Source organism: Rhinolophus ferrumequinum, chromosome 6 (assembly GCF_004115265.2).
Source record: "Rhinolophus ferrumequinum isolate MPI-CBG mRhiFer1 chromosome 6, mRhiFer1_v1.p, whole genome shotgun sequence".
Lineage (NCBI taxonomy): Eukaryota > Metazoa > Chordata > Mammalia > Chiroptera > Rhinolophidae > Rhinolophus > Rhinolophus ferrumequinum.
In genome coordinates this window covers 98,420,578-98,443,139 of record NC_046289.1, presented here as the reverse complement: position 1 = coordinate 98,443,139, position 22,562 = coordinate 98,420,578, and the positions used below count along the sequence as shown (strand labels likewise).

Here is a 22,562-nt window from a genome sequence, read left to right as displayed (position 1 = left end):
GTAGATACCCAGGAGAGGGATTGCTGGGTCATACAGTAATTTTTTGAGGAACCTCCACACTGCCTTCCATAGCGGCTGCACCAGTCTGCATTCCCCCCAACAGTGTATGAGGGTTCCTTTTTCTCCACAGCCTCTCCAACACTTGTTACTATTTGTCTTGTTGATGATAGCCATTCTGACTGGGGTGAGGTGATATCTCATTGTGGTTTTTATTTGCATTTCTAATGAGCTAAATTTTAAGAAACCATTTTGCTTGGCTGATACTAGATAGATAGTTGTGAACATTGCGCTTTGTGTAATAACAGTGCCAGTGTCTTCATAATCCTTTCATACGTCAGGAATCCTTTTCTGTCAGGTGCTGTTTGCTTCAGTGGCAGTTTCCTTTCCCGGAGTGCACACATTCTTAGATGTGTGTTTGCTATTGAGTACGCATCTCCTCTTGGGGTGAAGTGAAGTGAGCAGCCGAAAACGGGTGTTATCTGTGGCAGCTGTGCACAAATGACATGCCCAATGTCAAGCAACAGATCTCGCACAATTAAGTCAAATAAAGTTTTAAGTGACCAGAAGAGTTTGCCTTGAAGTAAAGGATTTCCTAAGGAGATCGTAAGCCTCCAGTCTCTTAGACAACTGACCAGTGTCACTGCTGACACGATAGAACCACCCAGGCATGAGAAATTGGTTAGGCGTCTGGGGTCAAAAGGCCATGTTACTACATCAGGACCTGTTGTTGCTTTTCGAGGTTACTGCATCCAAATTAGAAAGAGATGCAATTGGGTTTTTGTGTTGCCAGACATAATAGAGCATAACCTGTTAATATACCAACGTTTAAAACAACGAAAGGAAATAAAAGCTCTTAAATATAAATGTGCTCCATAGTTCAAACATTTGCCATGAATTAGTATTGAAGTTCATTACAGGTCTGACTTTATGTGAGTTATACAAATCCTCATGAGAAATTAGACTATTTTGTCTTGAAGGAATCCTTTTGTTTTTCTCATTAAAACAATTTTGATGTGAAACATTTTCTGTTGATATTGATAAAAGGCAAAATGTTATTGTATTGTCCTTATTTTCATTTTTTTAATAAAAATTATTTAACTGGGCCTGTAAAGATGATCAGATCTGATTAGAAAAGTGTTTTCTCAATTTGAACATTGCTTTTCATTTATTTAGTTTGAGGTACTTTTTCAAAGTAAGATGTTTCATATGTAAAATCTGTGTCTTTGCTGGATGTATGTGAAGGTGTTTTTTACAAGAGAATTGGGAAGGAGATAAGGTGCTGATATCTATACAAATAAGTACGTAGAAAAACAGTGAATGACTGAAACATACAGGAGATGTTAAATGAAAGTTTGAATAAAATTATGCAAAGAAATTTTGGAAGAAATGAATTCTGGGAAAAGTTTTCTGATGCATTCTATTTAATGTACTGTTTGTAGTGAGAACATAGTCTGGATTGGATCAGAAGTAGAGAATGAAGTAAGAGACAGAGAAAGAGAAGAAAGGCTATAGTTACAGTAGTACAAGGAGAAAAGCAGGAAGCAAGAGTGAGGAATGAGTTTTATTTTGAGGAGCATCTGGAAAAATAGAATCTATCAGAAAGAGTAGAGCAGAGACCTCTAAAATAAATTCACAATTGAAAATTAAAATAATAGTGCGAAATCATCTGTGAACAGTTGGCTTGGATTTTAGGGGATCTTTTAAAAACCTTATTTTGCATGAATTTTTAAAAATAGCATCGATGATGTGGAGTTTAGTTTTAAGTACCTTAGATAAATGCCTTTTAAAATTAGTGAGGTTTTTGTGGACCCCCCCCCCCCCCCCCAGAATTCCCAATTTTAGTTGGTAAGGATTAGCTTTGGAAAAGCAGACAACCTCTCCAGTAAAATTAGTTGATGGTATTTATTACATTTTTGTAGGCATAAATTTCTCCCTGAATTTAAAGTGAAATACTGTGGTGATCCTATGTAAAAACATTATTCCAATGGTATTGATGTCTAAATTTAAAAAATTGAATAAGGAAGTAAAATGTATCTGTTTTCCAAGAGTTTATTCAACTTAGGAAAGAGAATCAAGATTTCAACTTACTGTGTTATCTAAAATTGAAAGTATGCCTAATTTTCTTTTTTGCTTGCTTTTGTGTATATACAAAATATACATTTATTAATCAAACCTAATTAGCTTGAGGTTATTTTTTACTTGACTGCTCAGAACTCTGTGTGGAAATGGAGTTTACTGAATATTTAAAGAATCTCCTTAGTATCTACGTTTATTTACATATAGTAAGTTAGTGGGAGATGTAGTTAATGTTCCTTAGGCACCTGCTGGTTTTTTGTTTTGTTTCTTGTTTTTGTTGTGTTTCAAATTAAAAAACAACAGCACACAATCTAGTCTTATCTTTTCATTGAAGCAGACGGTGGTCAGCTTGCATGGAAACATCTTGTGTTAACTTCCTTGTACTAAAAAGTACTGAATGGTATTCTTTTGCATTTCTGAAAATATGGAATGTTTTAAGACTAGCCTTTTTTCCAAATAATCTTAATTTCTGGAACCTTACGGTATGCTGTAGGGTATTTTCCAGTAGTATATCAGTTGGAATATGCTTTGCTTCACTTTGTTTTATCTTGGTTTATATCATTATTACACCCAACTATTGCTTCAAATCGAGTAGACTGAAATATAAATGAGATGATGTGAATCCACTCTGAAAATGTCAGGGTTCTATGTATTATGTAAGGTTCTATTACTAGAAAACATCAAGTTCCAAATTGTACAAATAGTTTTAATCATATCCAAATGTGTACTCACATTCTAAAAGTGAATAAATATAAAATACAAGACAAAATGTTAAGTCCTTGTTTGATAGAATAACAAGGCAAAATGTTCCATGTGCAGTAAGATACACTAAAAAAAGGTAAGCGTGTGCTTGCATATATTATAAATTATTAATGCCATTGATTCTTTTCTTCCTCATAGTATCTGAAAACCATTGGACTAGATGATGTCTAAGTCCCCTTCCAATTCTAAAATTACACAACTCCATTGCCCTTACAGCTTAGGTACTGCCTCTAATGGGTAAAGGGCCTAGAGACAGAATACTTTGTTTTAGTAAGTTTTTAGAAACTTTTTGGAAATAGGGAAAATTGACTTTGAGGCTTGCACTGTTTTGAAATCCAACTGCCTGTAAACTTGCTTCAGACAACACTTACACGTAGTTCTTGTTTCAAGGAAGGCAGAATGGTGTCTGTTATATAGATCTCATGTTAACCTTGCTGGGAAAATTGCCAGAGTGAATTAAACAATTAAGAAATGAAAATCACTGCCAGGTAGGTAGATATTTTGTGTGCTCTCTGTTGGTTGAAAAGTAGTTGACTATTGAAGAGGCAATGAAGAGACAGTGAAGTGCGCTTAACTAATTGTATTTTCATGTTATCTTTTGAGGAGGTTTGTTTTCTGTTAATGACTTTGTTTCTTCTGTCCCTTATGTATTTTTTAAAGACCTCTAAACCTGTCCATTATAGTTGAACAAGGCACCCCAAGTGTTACCTGAATTAAATATGAGGAAGTTCCTTGATTGATATTCCTTACTAGCGATGTGTCAGTCTCAATTTAAATATTTATTCATTATACTTACTTGTATCTTAATAGTAGGTCCATTTCCTTGCTTATATTTCTTTTACATTTTTGTTAGAATCTCAAACATGTAAAGAAGAGTGGTTAATGTAATAAACTCCCATATAATTAAATTATCATCTAGTTATCAACCATATCCTTGCTGCTTATTAGTTTAAAAATAATCTGAAAAGTTTACATTACAAACTGGAAATTTCTAGGTGCTGAAATGTATTAGTAGAGATTAGCTAATATCAGTAGAACAGATAATTTGGTTCTGATGTAATCATGTTGAAATGACTTTAAAAATATAAAAGGTCTTTAGAAAAAGGCTTTCAAACTTTTGTTTGTGACTCAGAGAAATAGATTTTATTTGTGACTATGTCATGCAGAAATATGTAATGTTTTGTGAAACAATACCTATCCTTAACGCCGCAGTGTATTTTAAGAAAATTGTTGTCTTTCTAAATGATTTCATAATTGGCCATGAGACTCATGTTTGAAAAATGGAGCATTTTCAGGTATTGAGTACTTTCGTTTTTTGTTTGTTTTGTTTTATCTTTTATATGCCATGTAGTCCAGAACAATCTGATGATTTTTGTAAACACAGTAAGGATTTATCAGTAATACCAACATGTACTGTTAGTAGTCATTATTAGTAAAGAAAATATGTAGCATTATTGAATTAATACATTAGCCCTTAGTTATATACTATTGATTTTTTATTCTATTTGAACTTGGGGAAAAGGGGAAGCTACGGTAATTTGAATATCATAATCAAAGCACAAGTTTTCCAGTTTGTTTTGTTGTCCTTTCTTTCACATTAGAGCTTATGTTCCTTATTCCCTAGGCCCCCCCCCACCCCCGCCGGTGAGTTACTGGTTGAATGTGGGGGCTGGGAGCACTACTGTTTAGTCTGAGCTCAATGCTTCCTCTGATGCTGTTGTCTGAGGCGCGTTTCTGGTGCGCACAGGATGACGTGAACACTGGCCAAGGGAATGGAGGGAGAGGGCAAGTGGAACCATCAATGAAGAAGCATTTGCCTTTCATGTTTAAGATCCTAGAGAAGATCATTTTCTCACTTGTAATTGCTTCTTGGAGGGGAAAAAAATGCAACAAGATGTCCTGTGTTGGCCACTATTTGTGAAATACTTTTTAATCCATAGATTGAAGATACATGCTAAATTTAATTAAGGATTTTTTGATTAAAGAAGTATGTTCAATTTAATAAGTTTTTGATTGTGAAAGTTTAGTCGATTAGAAACCGTTGTGGAGCAACTAGAAAAAAATAGCATAGCGTCTCCAGCATTGAAGTGACATTTGTTAATGCCGAATCTCAGATCATTCCCCAAGGAAGATGAAATAAATGGCTTTAACGCACACCAGGAAACTGCTACCTGGAAAAGAACAACTATAAAAAGGTTTCAAATAACTTGCAGTGAACTGTCATTGAATTACCCCTCAGCAAATAATAGTGATCACATATCAAAATTATGGTGCTACTAACAGTGTAATTGTTTTCTTCCTAGGATTGAACTCCAAATAATTATGAAAACTTTCCAACCACATTTAGAAAAAGACGCAGGTAATTCTACCTTGATGGTAGCATAAGACTTAGAAGAAAAGCCTGAGGAGCTAAATTTAGGAAAAGGGAGCACTGAGGGGGATATGATTATCTATTAATACCTTCAAGGTATCAGTGTAAATGAAGTAAGGGAATTAGGTAGTCTCCAAAGATGGATGGGCTGTATCAAAGAGCAATGGCCTAGAGCACAGGGAAGAAAAGCATAGGTTCAGTATTAAGGTGTTTTTAATGAAACTAGCAGAAGAGTAGAGTTATTTACACTCCCTCTTTGTCAGAGCCATTGTAAGTAGGGCAGAGAGCTGGTTGAGGGGAACCTCATAAATCAAAAGGGAGAATCTCTTATATCTGGTACTGTGGTCCTCCCTTATCTGCGGGGTGTATGTTACAAGACCCCCAGGAGATTCCTGAAACTGGGGATAGCACTGAACCCTACATATACTGTTTTCCCTATACATACGTACCTATGATGAAGTTTAATTTATGAATTAGGCATTTTCATGGATAGAAGATTCGTTCTTACTGTAGACCTTAGCAACCTCAGCATACGATTATTTTCTTTCCTATTAAGTTGCAGACCTTCACCTTTTCACTTAAAGGAAGCACTTTAAGGCTTCTCTTTGGCGTATTTGAATTGCCAGCATCACTCCTCTTGCACTTTGGGGACATTATTACATAAAACAAGGGTCACTTGAACACAAGCATTGTGATACCAGAACAGCCCATCTGGTAACCCAGCCCACTGCTATGTGACTGACTGATGGGTTGCCTGTACACCATGGATATGCTGGACAAAGGGATGGTTCACGTCCTGGGAAAGATGGAGCCAGGTGGCATGAGATTTCATCACACTACGCAGAAGAGCGTGCAATTTAAAACTTAATGAATTGTTTATTTGTGGAATTTTCCATTTAATATTTTCAGATTGCTGTTGACCATGGGTAACTGAAACCATGTAAAGTGAAACCGTGGATAAGGGGGTTACTGCTGTACTTATTTAGGAGGGAGGCTCAATAGGAGGAAAAAACCTGTATAGAAATGAATATGAAATGAAATGGACTTTCCAGAAGTTTTGAAGGATCAGAAATTAGTTTGTTTCTAACTCCAAAGTTCTATGATTATGAATTCAGGAAAGAAGTAGATTAACTTTGGAATTCATTAAAATGAATTTTAATTCTGCTTGTAATACTTAAAATAGAATTCTGTTCATTATAACCTTCATAAGCAACTTTTTTGTTTATTACCACAAACTTACACTGTCAATTATTTCTACTCTGTGTTTGTTTAACAGACGCATAAGCTTCATGAAAGTTCATTCACTAGACTGGATAGAACCTACTAAAAGCTTAACCTTTGACAATTAGAAATTAGGCTTTTCCTTTTATATGGTAAATGTCAGGTATTAAGAAAGGCTTATTATCAGGAAAAGCACACTTCCAGACTCTCAAGACTTCATCAGTCAAAATTCTGCTGTGCTGGAAGCCCCAGCTTGTTCAGAGTGGGAGCTGGTGCTGTAATACTTGGGTAGAGATGGGAGCTCACTTGAATTAGTTCAGAGACCGCAGGGTTGCCACATAAAATGCAGGACACCCAGTTATGTTTGAATTTCAGATAAACAACAAAGCATTTTTATTTGTAAATCTGGCAACCCTACGATGTCTTTTTTGCTATTTTGGCCACCCCTTCAGAACTTAAACGACAGAGAGTCTTGTAATTTGGTGAGTTTTTGTGTATTAAAATCTTTTAAAAGTAGATTTAATATGAGCAAAATCCTGTTACATTAAATTTCGTATGAGAAAATATAGTTTAGAATAGTATTGTTTCATTCTGGTGACGTCACCTTTTTGTATGTTTTCTTTTGTACTACCTTATATTTGACAGTAAGTTTTTCATTCTCTAAAAATTAGAGTTGTTTTCAGGAAGGATATGAGCAGAGTGATTTAGGCTGGTTTTTTTTTTTGGTTTGTTTAGCAATTTCCCTTTTCTCTCCTTACCTAAAATCTTTTTAAATTTAGGGCACTATTGGCTGAGAGTAAAAGGATTTTCTGAGGCTTTTGGTTTAAAGATGGTCCTTTTCAGAGTTTTGCTTGGGGGCTGCATTCCTGGCTTAGAAGACGAGAAAGTGTGAATGGAGATGTGACTAGCCACACCCTTTTCCTCCTCTTGGGTTCAGAATGATTTTCATTTGCTGAATTATAACTACCTGATTTAGAGAGTCAGAGAAAGTGGATGTTAGCTCTGCAGACTAGGTATGTGATTTCTTTACAGCTAAATTTCAGTACTAAGAAAAACCATGGTTTCATGAGCTTTATTATAAGATAAGGCCTTTTAACCAGGGATGTGTCAAACTGTTTATCAGTTAATTAATTCAGTATAAGAGACATACCTTCTGTCCTTTTCGTGTGAACTGGGATGAGGTGGCTATAAGAATAACAAGAGTTGAATAATGTAATAGATTCCAGGGTGAATGACAATAAGTAACATAAAGCATAATCAAAACTATACTTATACATATTTGAAATATATTCAAGGCAATTTTAAGAAATGTTAAAAATAACTCAGTTTTTATGAAACGAGAAAATTAGTATAAATTTGATGCCTAAACTCAGTTGCCGAGAATATTACAGGATAAGTAAATTGGTATGCTCTGTCACCATTGTAAATGTAAAATGTAAATAAAAAACTATGTTAAAAAGGTCATTGTGTGGGGTAGTGTAGTTGAGTAGAAAGCACTCGATTTGGCAGTAGCCCAAATCATATTTCCATTTTAGTTCTATGGTTTCTATTTTTTAAATTAGTGTGACACTTAATCCATAAGGTTTTTATGCAATTAAATGGTAATGTATGGAAAAGTACTTTTTATTTATTTATTTTAAAAAATTTTTTTTTTAATTTATTGGGGTGACAATTGTTAGTAAAATTACGTAGATTTCAGGTGTACAATTCTGTATCACATCATTTATAAATTACATTGTGTGTTCACTACCCAGAGTCAGTTCTCCTTCCATCACCATGTATTTGATCCCCCTTACCCTCATCTCCCACCTCCCAACCCCCTTACCCTCTGGTAACCACTAAATTACGTTCCCCAGATTAATTTTCAAAACCCCGTGGCCATCTTGTGGTTACTGATTGTTTTCTAATCCCCTCACCTTCCCCCTTATCTCCATCCCCCTCCCGCCCATCTAGCTATCCTCAATTTTTCCTCTTTGTCTCCAAAACTGTTTCTGATTAGTTCATTCACTTACTCTTTAGATTCCACATATAAGTGAGATCATATGGTACTTATCTTTCTCAGTCTGACTTATTTCACTTAACATAATGTTCTCTAGGTCCATCCATGTTGTTGCAAATGGTAAGATTTCTTTCTTCTATGGCTGCGTAATACTCCATTGTATAAATGTCCCACGGTTTCTTAATCCAGTCATCTACCGATGGGCATTTCGGTTGTTTCCATGTCTTGGCTATTGTGTATAGTGCTGCAGTAAACCTATGAGTGCAGTAAACGTATGAGTGCATAAAGATTTTTGAATTGGAGTTTTGGATTTCTCCGGGTAGATACCTAGGAGTGGAATTACTGGATCATAGGGTAGTTCCATTTTCAGAATTTTGAGATACCTCCATACTGTTTTCCATAGCGGCTGCACCAATCTGCAATCCCACCAATGGTGCACAAGGGTTCCCTTTTCTCCACATCCGCGCCAGCACTTGTTGTTTGTTGATTTATTGATGATAGCCATTCTGACTGGGGTGAGGTGGTATCTCATTGTGGTTTTTATTTGCATTTCTCTGATGGTTAGTGAGGTTGAGCATTTCTTCATATGTCTGTTTGCCATCTGTATGTCCTTTTTAGAAAAATGTCTCTTCAAGTCCTCTGCCCATTTTTTAATTGGGTCGTTTGTTTTTTTGGAGTTGAGTTGAGTGAGTTTTTCATAGATTTGTGATATTAATCCCTTATCAGATATATCATTGGCAAATATCTTTTCCCATTCAGTAGGATCCCTTCTTGTTTTATTGATGGTTTCCTTTGCTGTGAAAAAACTTTTTAGTTTGATATAATCCCACGTGTTTATTTTTTCTCTTAGTTCCCTCGCGCGAGGGGATATATCAGTAAAAATCTTACTCCGGGTAATGTCTGAGAAGTTTCTTCCTATATTTTCTTCTAGGTATTTTATGGTTTCAGATCTTAAGTCTTTTAACAAGTACTTTTTAAAGTGCTATGTTGTAAAGCGGCATGTATGTGCGGCTTTGCGTTGTAGGGCCTGGTACTTGCAACTTGTTTACCTTTAACAGGTTAACTGCAGCTCTGGTGGTTCATAGGAGAGGAAAATAAAGTACTAAAGAGAAGGGCCAGATTATTTCAAAGTTGGTTTTGATGAATGATGACTGTATAAAATGTGCATTTTAGGTGGTGGTTAGCAGATGAGCCTTTTCACTGAATTAGCACCTCTATTAGGGAAGGTCAGTATTGACTTTCTGTCATCTTTGAAGTGTGCCTCCCAGGACTGCTCTCATCTTAAGTGACATCGAATTACGAATTATGGGGACTCCCTGTTACTCCTCACCCGGTGGCCTCCCTCCCCCAGGAGGTGACAGAAAGTAAAGTCAGGTATCTGTCTTTGTGTCCTCTGCTCAGAACGCATTTTTGTGATTTCCTGTAACTATTCTGAAGTGACATTCACTACACGTTACTAAGAAAAATATAAATAATGCCCTAAACGTAATGTAAAGGAGGAAATAACTTAGAATAAAGTACTTAGTTCAGTCTGCAAGTGCTCAGGTATGGCGACTAAGAAGGTGATGAAGCAGCCTGCTGTTTATATCCCTGTAGAAAAACCAAGAATGTGCCAGCTGCAGATGCAGACTGATACAGTTTTGCTATAAAGGTGACACAAATACTACAGGTGGCATTGCTGTTCGTAATGTAATTTTCTGAAAAGGTGAACAACTCTTGGTAAAGTTCCAAAGGAAACAAAGTACAGTCTTTCCTCACTTTTCCACAGTAATTGCATTCCTGGAAAATGGAGTGATCATTAAAACCATGCCAGAATACATTGTGGTATATTTAAAACGGAGTTAGGGTCTAGGCTCAGGACAAGTTTGAATGTCAGTTGAAAGTTGTATAGGAAGAGGGACAATTCTTGGTTGTCCAGGACTTTCCCTACTTTGTGGGGTATTGAGGACCTCTGCTCCCAACCCATTAATGTCCAGTAGTGCCATTTCAGTCATTGTGTCAACCCAAATACACACATTTCCAAAATGCTCCGTAAAAGGCAGAGCAGCCCTGGTTGAAAATGTTTCCCCTTTGTCCCGCACTTGCAAGTATCCTCTGATCCAGGATGACAGCACCTAGTCCCCAGGATGACAGCACCTAGTCCCCAGGACGACCCCTGGTCAGAGCTACCCCTCTTCTATGAATGGGACGGCAAGGAGCGCAGCTGTTCCCTTTTTTCCCTTCCTTTTGTTAACATGCATTAAAGCAGGGGTTGCAAACTCATTTACGGCAGGACTAGGCAAGTATTGTTGACTAAACAGGAGAGTACAATACATGCTTAGATTGGAAACACTGAAAGTTGGACTTCTAAAAATACTGTGCTGGTTAAATAAAACTGTCAAAAGGACCCCATTTTGCATCTTCTTCATCGAAGGATTTTATTACGAATTTTGAAGCCCGAGAGATTGGAGTCCTGATTGATGTTTGGAAGTTCTGTTCATCTCGGACTCCTCCTCTGTTTGTTAGCAATGATACGTGCCCCGCAGGATGGCGGCTGGAATGAGATTGCAGGCATACACCACCCAGCACGATCCCTGGCAGGACGCGCGCTTGCTAAGGTTTTCTCTCTTCCACTAGTACCCTGTCAGTCATCTGGGTTTATTTTTAACCTGTTGGAAAGCGGACTGTGTTTTACAGTGAAATGGTTATGAAATTGAAATCTCTAATATGGGGACATTAGTACCTTCTTATTTTTAACAGAAGCAAAGTAGTAGTTAATTATTTTTTTTATTAACACACAACCTACCTCCCATTTAAGGCATTTGGAACCTGATCATTTTAAGCTACTTGGAGCATGATCCTTATAACACTAAACATGCTGATTCCAAACTATTTCAGCAGCTCAACCTCCTCAGTCCTTCCCAGTTAGCTCTCAACCTTAGCATAACAATAACCATTATTTAGCCTGGTAGTTATTTTTGAAGTGCTGTGGGAGCAGGTAATTTTGCTAGTACTGCAGTACTTTATTGTACCTTCAAAATTAGATTATTCCATTAAAAAGACATAGTTGTTGCTTGAGTTAGAAATTTAGCAACATGATTTTTACTAGGAAACTAGTGTATGATTTTTTTCCAATTGTCCAGTGAATGTTTTGAAAGTTCCACATTTTCTTGGTTCTTATAAAATGCTTTAGAGGCATATACATCTTTCTGTACATTTTGTTTTCCTAGTTTAGCAGCAGAAAGTTTAAAAAAATTTTTCCTTTAGTAGTTAAGATAATGATCTAAATGGTTAAAGCAATATAAGAAACATGCTTTATTCCTGTCCTCTAATTCTGTTGCTTATCTTTGTTTTCCTTTACAATATGATTTTGAGACCTTTCTCAGAGCTCCATGCTTTAGTTATATGTGCATATTATTTTCAATAAAGTCCTTTTTTCCACTGTTTTTTCCTATCTTAGTTTCTTCTTACCCATACCTGCTTTGTCTTATTCCTTCTTCTGGTATCTTCTTTTGTTTTTAGGTAAACATTTGGTACCTTTAAATATTTTGTCCTGTTTTATTTAAATCCTTTGGAGGCAGAGGGGTGGCAAATTCTATTATATTGTAAAATACAAAGTTCAGTTTAGTTGCCTGGTTTTTGAGCTGGAGTGTTTGCATATTGTGAATTCTGGGTATTTTTGTGTTTCCTACTATCTGTTTAATGGTTCCCTTTATGTAGTGGAGATTTTTCTAACATGCTTTTTAAATCTTTTATCCCCAGAGGGTCATAATGTCCGTATTTCAGAAAGAGATCAGCTATTCTTCGAGGCCTAGTTACAAAGGAAATTAATTTCTGATGGAACTGAAGACATCAAGGCAGGAAGAACTCCAGGAGGGCGGCTAGTAATGAATATTGGTGAACTATGAGGTACTTGCTGTCCGCTGGTAAATTTTAGTGCTTCCCTGCTAGGCTACCACTTACTGTGGAGTGCACAGGAAACATTCTGAAATGTCTGCCCACGGAGCATATAATTTGCTACCCAGTGACAGGTAGACATTAAAATTCAGTTTTGGGGTGGGGGTGGTGCTAGGGGTAATCAGAATTTACAGCTGTAGGATGGAAGGGCAGATTTGGATGTGCATTAAAGAAAAAAGGAAACCCCTCTGGAGTGTATACCAAAGTGGTTGTTCTTACTGTAGGAACAACATGAAACTATAGTGACAGTTGCTCACAAATTACCAGTAGACGGATGAGCCTGCCGGCGTTTGTATTTCAGTAGCAGGTATGTATAGTTTAGCAGCTTTTAAAAGTCAGAATGGGAAAGAGTTTGAGTGGAATGTGTTTTTAGTAGTGTCTGAGGGTGTCATCTTACTGCTATTCTGCAACACTATTCGTTTGTCACTGAAAGAGCTATAGAATTGTACCAAGTCTTAAACTCTCAAAATACACCACTGGAAAAACTTGACAGGCCCAGTAGTACCAGGTGAGCCTGAGGCAGTAACCAGATACGTAAGCTTGCCAGCCATCTCTGCCTAGAATTTAATGAAGCTTTCATCAGGTTGAATTTTCAAAGAATAGATACACGTAACTACAGGAGGGAATATTAACAGACAGGATGAACGAACCTTTCTGTCTTAGTGGTTAACCAACATTTTGACAGGAATTATTTCATTTAAGTTTTTGAAAAGGGAAAGTTACTGGATTTTTAGAAATTATGAAAAGACTTGCTTGCATGATAATTTCAAGTAATACCCAGATGTTTAAAGTAAAATACTAAAGTTCCTCTTTGTACCCCTTGATGCCCACTCCCCAGGAATAAGCACTGTTAGTTTCCTGTGTATCTTTTCAAAGCAAATAAGTAGTGTAGACATACCATTTACAGACTGTAATGCTTTAGTAGTATTAATTGTTGTAATTCATCTTGGTATTGGTAGCCTTCCTATTTTGAATATCGTAATTGGAGTGACAGATATTTTTATTTATATAAGCTTATGGAGCCTCTGGAATACATCTGGTGCTGCTAATTGTCTCTGAAGGGAATTATGTGGATGATGAGTGAATTCTTGATGTAGAAATTGGCCCACTGAGAGGGCTTTTCTCATTTCAAATGGAAAAGCTTCATTAAATGTTAGAGAACAATGTCTTACTGTACTTTTATCTTCAGGCATATTTTTTGGTGGAAGTCTAGAGTGTTCATACATGTAACAGCTTAGCTATGTGGATCATTCCTGGGACAACTGCTGATTTTTAGTGGAAGCATTCTGGATACAATTTTGCTGCCCCTTTTCAAGAGAAGCAGTACTATTTTGCTGGTGTTGGGGACACTGCGTAGGTAAGTAATGTAACCCAATCATCCACCTCACTGTGGAATTGTGAGGTGATGAAGACCTGAAACATTATGAGAGTGCAAATAAGTAGTCGTTATGAAAGGAGAAGGTAATAGATTTGGATTGTTGACTGAATTTGGCGATTTCCTGAAGAGTTGGAGGGAGCAGATTTTAGTGGATAGATCATTAGTGAACAGGATTCAATAAGCGTCCTACAACTAAGTTACAGCTTCTTTAGACCATAGTATATCTAAGTGTTAGATTGGGGCAAGAATTAGGTTTAGGAGTTTTCAACCTTTAGCAGCAGTTTTTTATATTTTTAATTAAAAAAATAAGTGGAATTTCAATTTATTAATTAGATAAAAGTAGAGCTGTTTGGGGAAGAGTGAGTCCCCTAGTTGTTCCGAAGAATCCTTAGGGTCTGAGGAGCAGGTTTTTAAATTGATAAAATGGGCCTGAAGTTTTTGCCCAAGGATGTTTCTTACCTTTGGTTCACAGTCTGCTTGGTCAGTCTTGATATCTGCATGGAAGAGTTCTTCTAGATACTTTGCAAAGTTGATTATTAAAATATTTGCATTAGTACATGTGTCTATGTTTGAAATAAGACCAAAAGAAAAGATGATCCCTTTGAGGAAGAACCTATAAAACAGCACACAAAGATAATCCCCCTGCGCAAAATGGACTTGCTGAAATAATTTTTATCGCAAGGTTTGTCAGCCTCTTTGTGAGAAGAGCTGTCCTTTGCCCTGGGTGTTGAACTTCAAGAATACACATGTGACAGGGCAGAGCAGAAGTGTGCTATTAAGTCCCCGCTTGGACAAGGATCAAAAGTGCTATTAGTTTTCATCCCTTGGGGGGAAGAACATCTTAAGGGTGTGTGGTTTTAGGAACTAGCTTGGAGATCTGCCCGTAAGAACTGGAGGTCCGGTTTACTGGGAAGGAGTGCTTAAAACAGTAGGTTACAGTTAGTAATGCCAAATGCTTTTTAAACTTACAGGCCCGCATAGAATTTCCACATGGGTGACTTAGATAACGGGGTGGTGTGTAGTGATAGAGGCCTGAACTGCTAACACTGAGGAGAAAGACATAGAACGTGCTGTGTGACCGTCATTCTAAGATAAACATGTTTTTGAATTAAATCATGTATATGGATATGACTTAGTTCTAATTGTCCATAGTAAACCAAGCGTTACCAGCGAGGCAGTCAGCACATGTCACGTTTGGAGCCCTGGAATTAGAACTGCCCGCCCGGGTGAGAACAGTAACAACCCTAAGGGGTAGGCTGTGTTCTTGTGGTGAATGATATCATCCACTTTTCGCTCTGCCTGACCTGTGTAAACAATCAGTACAGAGTAGCTGCTGTCGTAATGAATTTGCTTTCACAGACACTCACTTCTGTGTGGAGCAATCTGTTTAGAAATTTTTTTAAAGAACAGTTACAAAATATCCTACTCCCTGCCCTTCTCCCCCAGATGCTTTTCTTAAAGGTTATCTTTGCAAAGAAAGAGATTTCTGGGCAGTTTGGTTTTGATTCTAGGAGGTTTACAGGGAATTTGAACTTCCTTCTCCTTTAGAATTGATGATGGACAGCATCGTGACCTAATTTGGAAAAGAATGGGAAAGTTGCATTCTAACTAAAATAAAATCTCCAATCAAAAGTCTATTTTACACTCAGCTTTTATTCTCTTGCTTGTTAGGATGAGTGCATGCATAGCAAGAAAACAAACTGACATTAGGGATTTTATTTATTTATTTTTTTAATAAAAATAACTTCTAGGGTATCTGTGGTAAATTCAAATATACCGTAGTCTGGTCTCCTAGAATTTATGATTCTGTTGATACTCAGGAAATGGCTCTGATATGAAAAACTCTCCTGATCGAAGAAAGATGGTTTCATTTATTATACTGTTCATTTACATACTAATGATTACTAGTACATTTTAAGTTGTTAATAGGTTGAAATTTAATGAAAGGGTTTATCCTTAATCCTCGATTAATGAGAATTGTTTTTCTCACCATTCTTTTGACAAATATTGAGCATATGTGCAGCAAGGCATTGTGGGAATATAAAATTACAGACATCCTGATTTCCATATAATTTATAATCTGTTAAAATATACTTTCTCGGGTGGCTGGTTAGCGTGATTAGAATGTGTGCTCTTGACATCAAGGTTGCTGGTTTGATCCCCACATGGGCCAGTGAGCTGCGCCCTCCACAACTAGATTGAAGACAGTGACTTGAGCTGAGCTGCTGGTGGGGCAGCTGGATGGCTCAGGTGGTTGGAGCGTGGGTTCTTAACAACAAGGTTGCCGGTTCGACTCCCACATGGGATGGTGGGCTGCGTCCCCTGCAACTAGATTGAAAATGGCGACTGGACGTGGAGCTGAGCTGTGCCCTCCACAACCAGATTGAAGGACAATGACTTGACTTGGAGCTGATGGGCCCTGGAAAAAATACAGTTACCCAATGAAATAAGGGGGGGAAAATACATACATATATATATATATATATACACACACACACACACACTTTTTCACAAACTCAGTATTCCCTAGGCATATTCATGACTTCATAGAATACTGCATTTCAATTAATTTACCATTTATAGCATGTAGATTTATGGAATATTAGAGCTGAAAGAATCTTACAAATCATTGATTTCAATCTGAATGTACACATAAGGGAACTGAGGTTTTGGGTTTTAACATATATGTCATATTTGTTATATGTACAGCATCGTATGTTATTAGATGGAATAGTTTCTATACATGAATATACCTTTTTTAAAGTCACAATTTAAATTGATATGTCTAGCATTTTATTACCCTGCCGTTTGGTATTAATTTCTGAAACACTATCAGAGAGTACCTGATAATACATTCTAGAGAGTCAGTGCTAGCCTACACAGTCTTGGCCTGTTCTGTACCTGAGTTTATAATTTTTCTAGATATGATAATATTCTCAGATTAGTAAGTAGAAAACTACCATTTGCAAATATTAGGGTTCATTTATCTTTGTATAGTACCATTTGAAATCAGGAAATTGGGCTTGATTGTATACTGCATACCTTACAGTAAAGCAAGAGATTCTGGTTAATGGGGAAGTTATTTGAGCTAATGGGGGTATAGCTACGAAATACCGTGTTTCCCAGAAAATAAGACCTAACTGGAAAATAAGCCCTAGCATGATTTTTCAGGATGACATCCCCTGAACATAAGCCCAATGCGTCTTTTGGAGCAAACCTTAATATGAGACCCAGTCTTATTTTCGGGTAAACGTGCTAATACAGAATGTAGGAGAATAGGGCTGAGGATTTATCAGGTTTGAGAGAGAGAGAGAGAGAGAGAGAGAGAGAGAGAGAGAGAGAGAGAGAGAGAGAGAGAGAGAAACAACCCAGGAATTTGGAGGTACTTTGTAGGACTAGAAACATGTAAATTTAAGACAGTTATTTAACAATCAAAGGGGTTCTTGGGAAATTATTGCTCAGAGTTCTTGGGAAAAGTTTGTAAATCACAAATATACTGTGTTTAGAATTGGAATTTAATTGACCTGGAGTTTTACTCTGGGATAGCTCCACTCTAGTTGCTTGATTTTATACAACATAACCTCCAGGTTCCCCATAATGGGGTAATATAGCAGGTTGAATGTATGTTAAGTGTCCATTTAAGGGGGCGTCGGGATGGGGCAGGGCGGGGGGGTGGGGTGGTGGTGGTGAAATTGCTTATTGCTTTCACAACGATTTGCTGGTGTCCTTTTTTTTTTCTTGTCCTGTTTAAATGTAACACTTTCTTCATGTTACTACCCCTTTTGGGGATGCAAGTGAAATTCCTGGAATGAATTATAATTATATAAATTATTGAGAATTTGGGGAGAACAATGTGTAAAACCAAATATTCCTTGAACTCATTTGTTTAATTTCACCATATAAATAATTTTGCCAGTGTCATGACTTAAAGTAGTGGGAAAGTTTGCAATTTCAACACATTGTCAGTATGGCCCATAGGTGAAAGAGTCAAATTTGTCTCATTTCATAATTTTTAAAAAATTCACAATAAGACTCAGTGTAGTTCTATTGAGTGTCCTCAGTTTTTTAAATTGAGAGATCATTGGGACCAAGAGGGGTGAAAGAAATTTCCCATTCCGTGGCATTGTTGAAGTGGAGAGTCTCTTGGTCATTTGCCTGGGTGTTGCTGTTCTTATTTTCCAAAAAACATGTCTGGTTAATCTTTACAGAAATATTGAAGAGGACCAGAAAAGTAGGAAACAGAACATAAACATAGCAGTACTTCATGAACTTTTATCACAGTCAAAAATAGGAGGTACTATTCCTGTGGAGTTTTTCTCTAGAATCATTTGGCCTGTGTCAAATTGGCTTTTTTTGTTTGTTTGCTTTTCAGTACTCTACCATAGAGTGGGATGAGAGTTGGGATGAGAGCCTTAGGGTTTAGGCTGAGATTCCATACATTTTCCTTTCTAAAAGTTGAGAACATTTGGTTGGGATTAAGTATGAGCTTTTTCCCAAGAAAAAGCATTTCCCATGATTATCTTTGGAACCGATGTGTGCTGATTTTATGAAAGGTTAAGGATTCTTTGTAAAGGCTAAGAGCACCTTGTTTCCCCGAAAGTAAGACCTATCCAGACCATCAGCTCTAATGCGTCTTTTGCAGCAAAAATTAATATAAGACCAGGTATAAGAATATTATACCCGGTATTATATTATATATTACCCAGTATTATATTATATATTATACCCAGTATTGCATTGTACTGTATTAGATTAGATTAGATTAGATTAGATCTGGTCTTATAGTAAAATAAGACCCGGTCTTATATTAATTTTTGCTGCAAAAGACGCATTAGAGCTGATGGTCCGGCTAGGTCTTACTTTCGGGGAAACACGGTAGTTCAGACTCATTTCCATTAGGATTCTTGAAGGAGTTTCCTAACTCTCTTTTTACTTCTGATCCGTCCTTCATAATGCCACCAGTCAGATCAGTCACACAGCTTGTTCTGTAGAAAGAAACTCAAGCTGCTTAGCCTATAGGATGCTTGTCATTCTCCCTAAATTATGAGGTTTTGAGACTATATAGACTATCTTATATTTCTGAGTAGCATGAGCACTGAACAGGTACTTGGCATATAAAAGTGATAGAAAATGTTGGATTTTTTCAGCTTTGTCTAGAACTACTCATTCCTGCCCTTCTCAACACTGTGTTTATAACTGTTTCTTCTCAGAGCAAGGCAACCTCCCCTCTCCCCACAACTGACAAGGCTAGACCCAGATTTTATGCATAAGCTTTCTGTGTGCACATGAACCCTCTACCCCGGCAAAATTAGTTATTTCTTCTGTTTCTGTTTTCTTTTGTACATGTGTTAAAAGGGGTCATTATTGGTTGTATTTTAATTATTTTCTGTGTCATGTCTTACAAGTTTGTGCTCTCTTTAGGAGCAAAGTTTATTTTAATTGTCCCTGTGCACAGTCCTTAGTAATTGGCCCTTAATAAATGGTAAATTGAATTGAAAGCACTCTTTCAATTTGTACATTGATAAATGGAACAAATACAGGATAAAAGTCAGTATGAAGTCATAGTGAATGACAGTTTTTTAGCTACATTTTGCTACATTCCCTCTTGGTTATGAACACAGACTCAGCTACTAGGAGAATTTTTATATGGTTCAGAATTATCTATGTGGCTCCTGAGCCTTTAATTTCCTTCTATTGAAAAAGCTGAAAAAGTTTATTTCAGGCTAAGTCCTTAGTTGTCAAAATGTGGTCTGTGGACCAGCAGCACCAGCATCACCTGCAGACTTGTTAGAAATGCGCATTCCTAGGTAGCACTCACACCCATTGAATTAGAATCTCTGCACATGGGGCCCAGCAGTCTGCACTACTCTAGGATTCCGCCACCTAAGAAAAGGTTTGCCTTTTATATATAAGAACAGAGTTTCCAGTGTGGTTTCAACTGTAAGCTGTTTGTATTTTGGAAATAATTCATCAGCTGGGAAGACGGGGACTATATTACCCAACATCCTGGGATGTGATTCAAAGGTTGAATTTTCCTATGTCCAAAGTATTGGACACTGTGGCTTCTGGGAACGGTTGTTTAAAAGAAGGTCGGGGAGGAGGCTTCCCACCTCTTTCAGTTAAAATGTCTTCCAGATTATATCCAGACTATCAGCTTGGACTACTTGTGTTCGTCATTCTTGTGAGATACAGGGGGATGAAAGAATGAGATGAGTTGTATTATTTGCTGGAAGAATTAGCTGAATTGTGTTATCTTGAACATTTAAATCCTGATTGGTGGTATATTGTCAGGGACAGAGAAGTGAGCTGTTACCAAAAGTTACACTGAATCTATAGACAAGTGAATTTCACACAAAAAGTGATTAGTGGAGATTAGCTTTTGATTAGTAATTGCCCATGGCTTTGAGAATGGTTTATTTAACTGGAGTATTTAGCCTTTCCAGCATATTGTTTTCATTTTGCCTTTAATAAATCCTAACTGGAGGGTCAGCTGAGGCATACTTTTAAAATGCTCTTTAACTGTCCCCTCCCCCCTAAACCCCCTACCTTCACAAAAGAAAAATTGTTTCTGGCTTCAGAGTTCCATTTGGGTGTAATTCTAGATTGGCCCATAGCTATTTTTGACAGTCTCTTGGGACAAGAGAGCTTGTATGAGCATTTGCTTAAATATGTAAGGGTTTCATTGTTTAAAACCAAACCTTTCATTAAGAACACTCTTTGAGATACAGCTGGTTTATATGCATTTGTCTGTTTCCTTTGGATGAGACAGCCTTGGTTTTTAATGGCTAGCAAAACTAGCTTTCCCTTTGTGTGCTGACCAATAGCTGGAGTACTATTTGTGGGGTTAGGAGGTAGCTTTTCTATACTTTCCTAAAAAGACTAGTTTGACAGCAGTTTGTGTATTTTTCCATTGGACACATCCTTAGTTTTTAAAAATTAAGGTTATTGTCAGTTTGATGTCACAGTCAAATGGGACCTGATCTATATTTAGCCTCACTTTCTTTGCTCAAGATTAAATTAAAATGCCTCATTCTTCCTTGGCTTCAGGCAGAAATGTTTAGTTTCAAGGAGTGTCTTTAATACTGAAGCTTAAAAGCATAGACTAAGTGGCTAGGATTTTCTGATCAATAATGTATAAAGTAGAGTTTTCAGCCCTCGTTCAAGGCTACATATAGATTCAAGTGTTGCTGAGCCCTGGAGCATGAAGAAATGTGTGTGGGGGGGTCATTTCTGAGCTGATTGTTCCTTTGCTATTAAAAATTTCCAGTCCCTTCTATTGCTTAGATCATGTGTCAAATTCTGTTTTCATAAGACCTTTTTTTAAACCAGAATTTATTCCAATTTTTAAAATTAATTGCTGGAAACTTTACCTTATTTAATGTCACTTTCAATTTGAAACTTGTTGAAATTCTTTGGGTCAATTGTTTTCAATGCCTTTTTTCTTTTGGAAGATGGAAAAATTCAGAAAAAGCACAGTTAGACATATGTGAGTCTCTGAACCCTGCCCCACCACCCCACTTTCTCCCACACTGCTTTGGAGGTACCTCAGCAGAACACCCAGGCTGGCTTAGACCATCTGTTAAATTGCAGAGTAGCGTGCTTGTATAAAAGGCCATCTTATATTATTACATTTATAGCTGTACTGGTTACAAAGTAATTCTACATACATTCATCATGTGAATCTCTCCATGACCTTAGGAAGGTAGGAATTATTATCCCCATTTTTCAGATGAGACTGAGGTTGAAGAAGTTGAAGAATCCAACCCAGATGCTGTAAACCATGGCTCATTTCTGTGTAAGGTGAGCTCTCAGCCTGAGAGAGACCATCCCCTATCTGTCCACTCACCCAACAGCCGTACAGTCGAGACTTACAGTCGAGACTCAGGCTGTATAATCTGGGGTCGGGGACACCCTGTATTATATGGAAAATTTTGTTTGTATGTGTTTTCTGGGATGAAAGAAGCCCATAGCTTTTTATCATACTTACAACTTTTTTTTAGTCACGGACTTTTAGACCTAAGGATCTAGGTAGATCACGCTTAGACTGTCGGCAGGAATCGACAACAGGACTGAGTGAAAATCTTTGTTGAAGAACAGCCATAACAGATGCACATCCCTCATCTGTCCTAAGGTAACCTGACATTTGCATAGAGCTTTACAGTGACAGAACTTGTCCACAGGTATCACAGGGCTCACACTATACCCTGGAAAGTAGGAGGCATCATTTCCCTTTGAAGAAACTGCTTCAAGGGTTTAAGTTATGGAGGCAATGATGTAAAAGCTGACATTCGTTTTTAGACCAAAACTAATCTGACATGATCCAAAATCCTGTAACTACCATTCTGTCTTACATTTTGTGAACTTACAGTTTGGCCTGCCTGATATCCAGTATCTTCCCATATATCATTTGTTATTGGTGGGTTTATTCTTTACTTTTTTTTTTTTTAAGGAGAATCTTGTGTTGCCTCTTTTTACTCTCATTACCTGTTGGCTTTCCACGTTGTTCATAATATCTCAGATTTAATGGCTTACAACTCTGTAATAACCTTTGTTAACTTCCTGAGTCGTGTGGCTATTTTCAAACCCCCCCCCCCCCATTCTAGTTGGGTCTGAGGATAGGACAGAATGAAGAATTCTCTTCTTTTCATTGCCTTTTGCAATTAATATTTCTATTCTGGTTCTCAGGCTAAGGTTAATTTTTTGTTGTTTCTTGAAGAAGTCTGAATTCTAAGTTGTAATTAATTCTGATGTGAAGTTTCTGCTTCCCAGCCTGAAGGCTACTGCATGTGGCCTGTGAAGCATCATCTCTCTGGAGACAT

The 22,562-nt window shown here is 37.2% G+C and overlaps 1 protein-coding gene across 4 annotated transcripts in view; it reads left to right on the top strand.

The window, feature by feature from the left end:
• NPTN (neuroplastin) overlaps positions 1 to 22,562 on the top strand; it is a 65,049-nt gene that overhangs the window by 4,633 nt on the left and 37,854 nt on the right. The window lies entirely within an intron of this gene.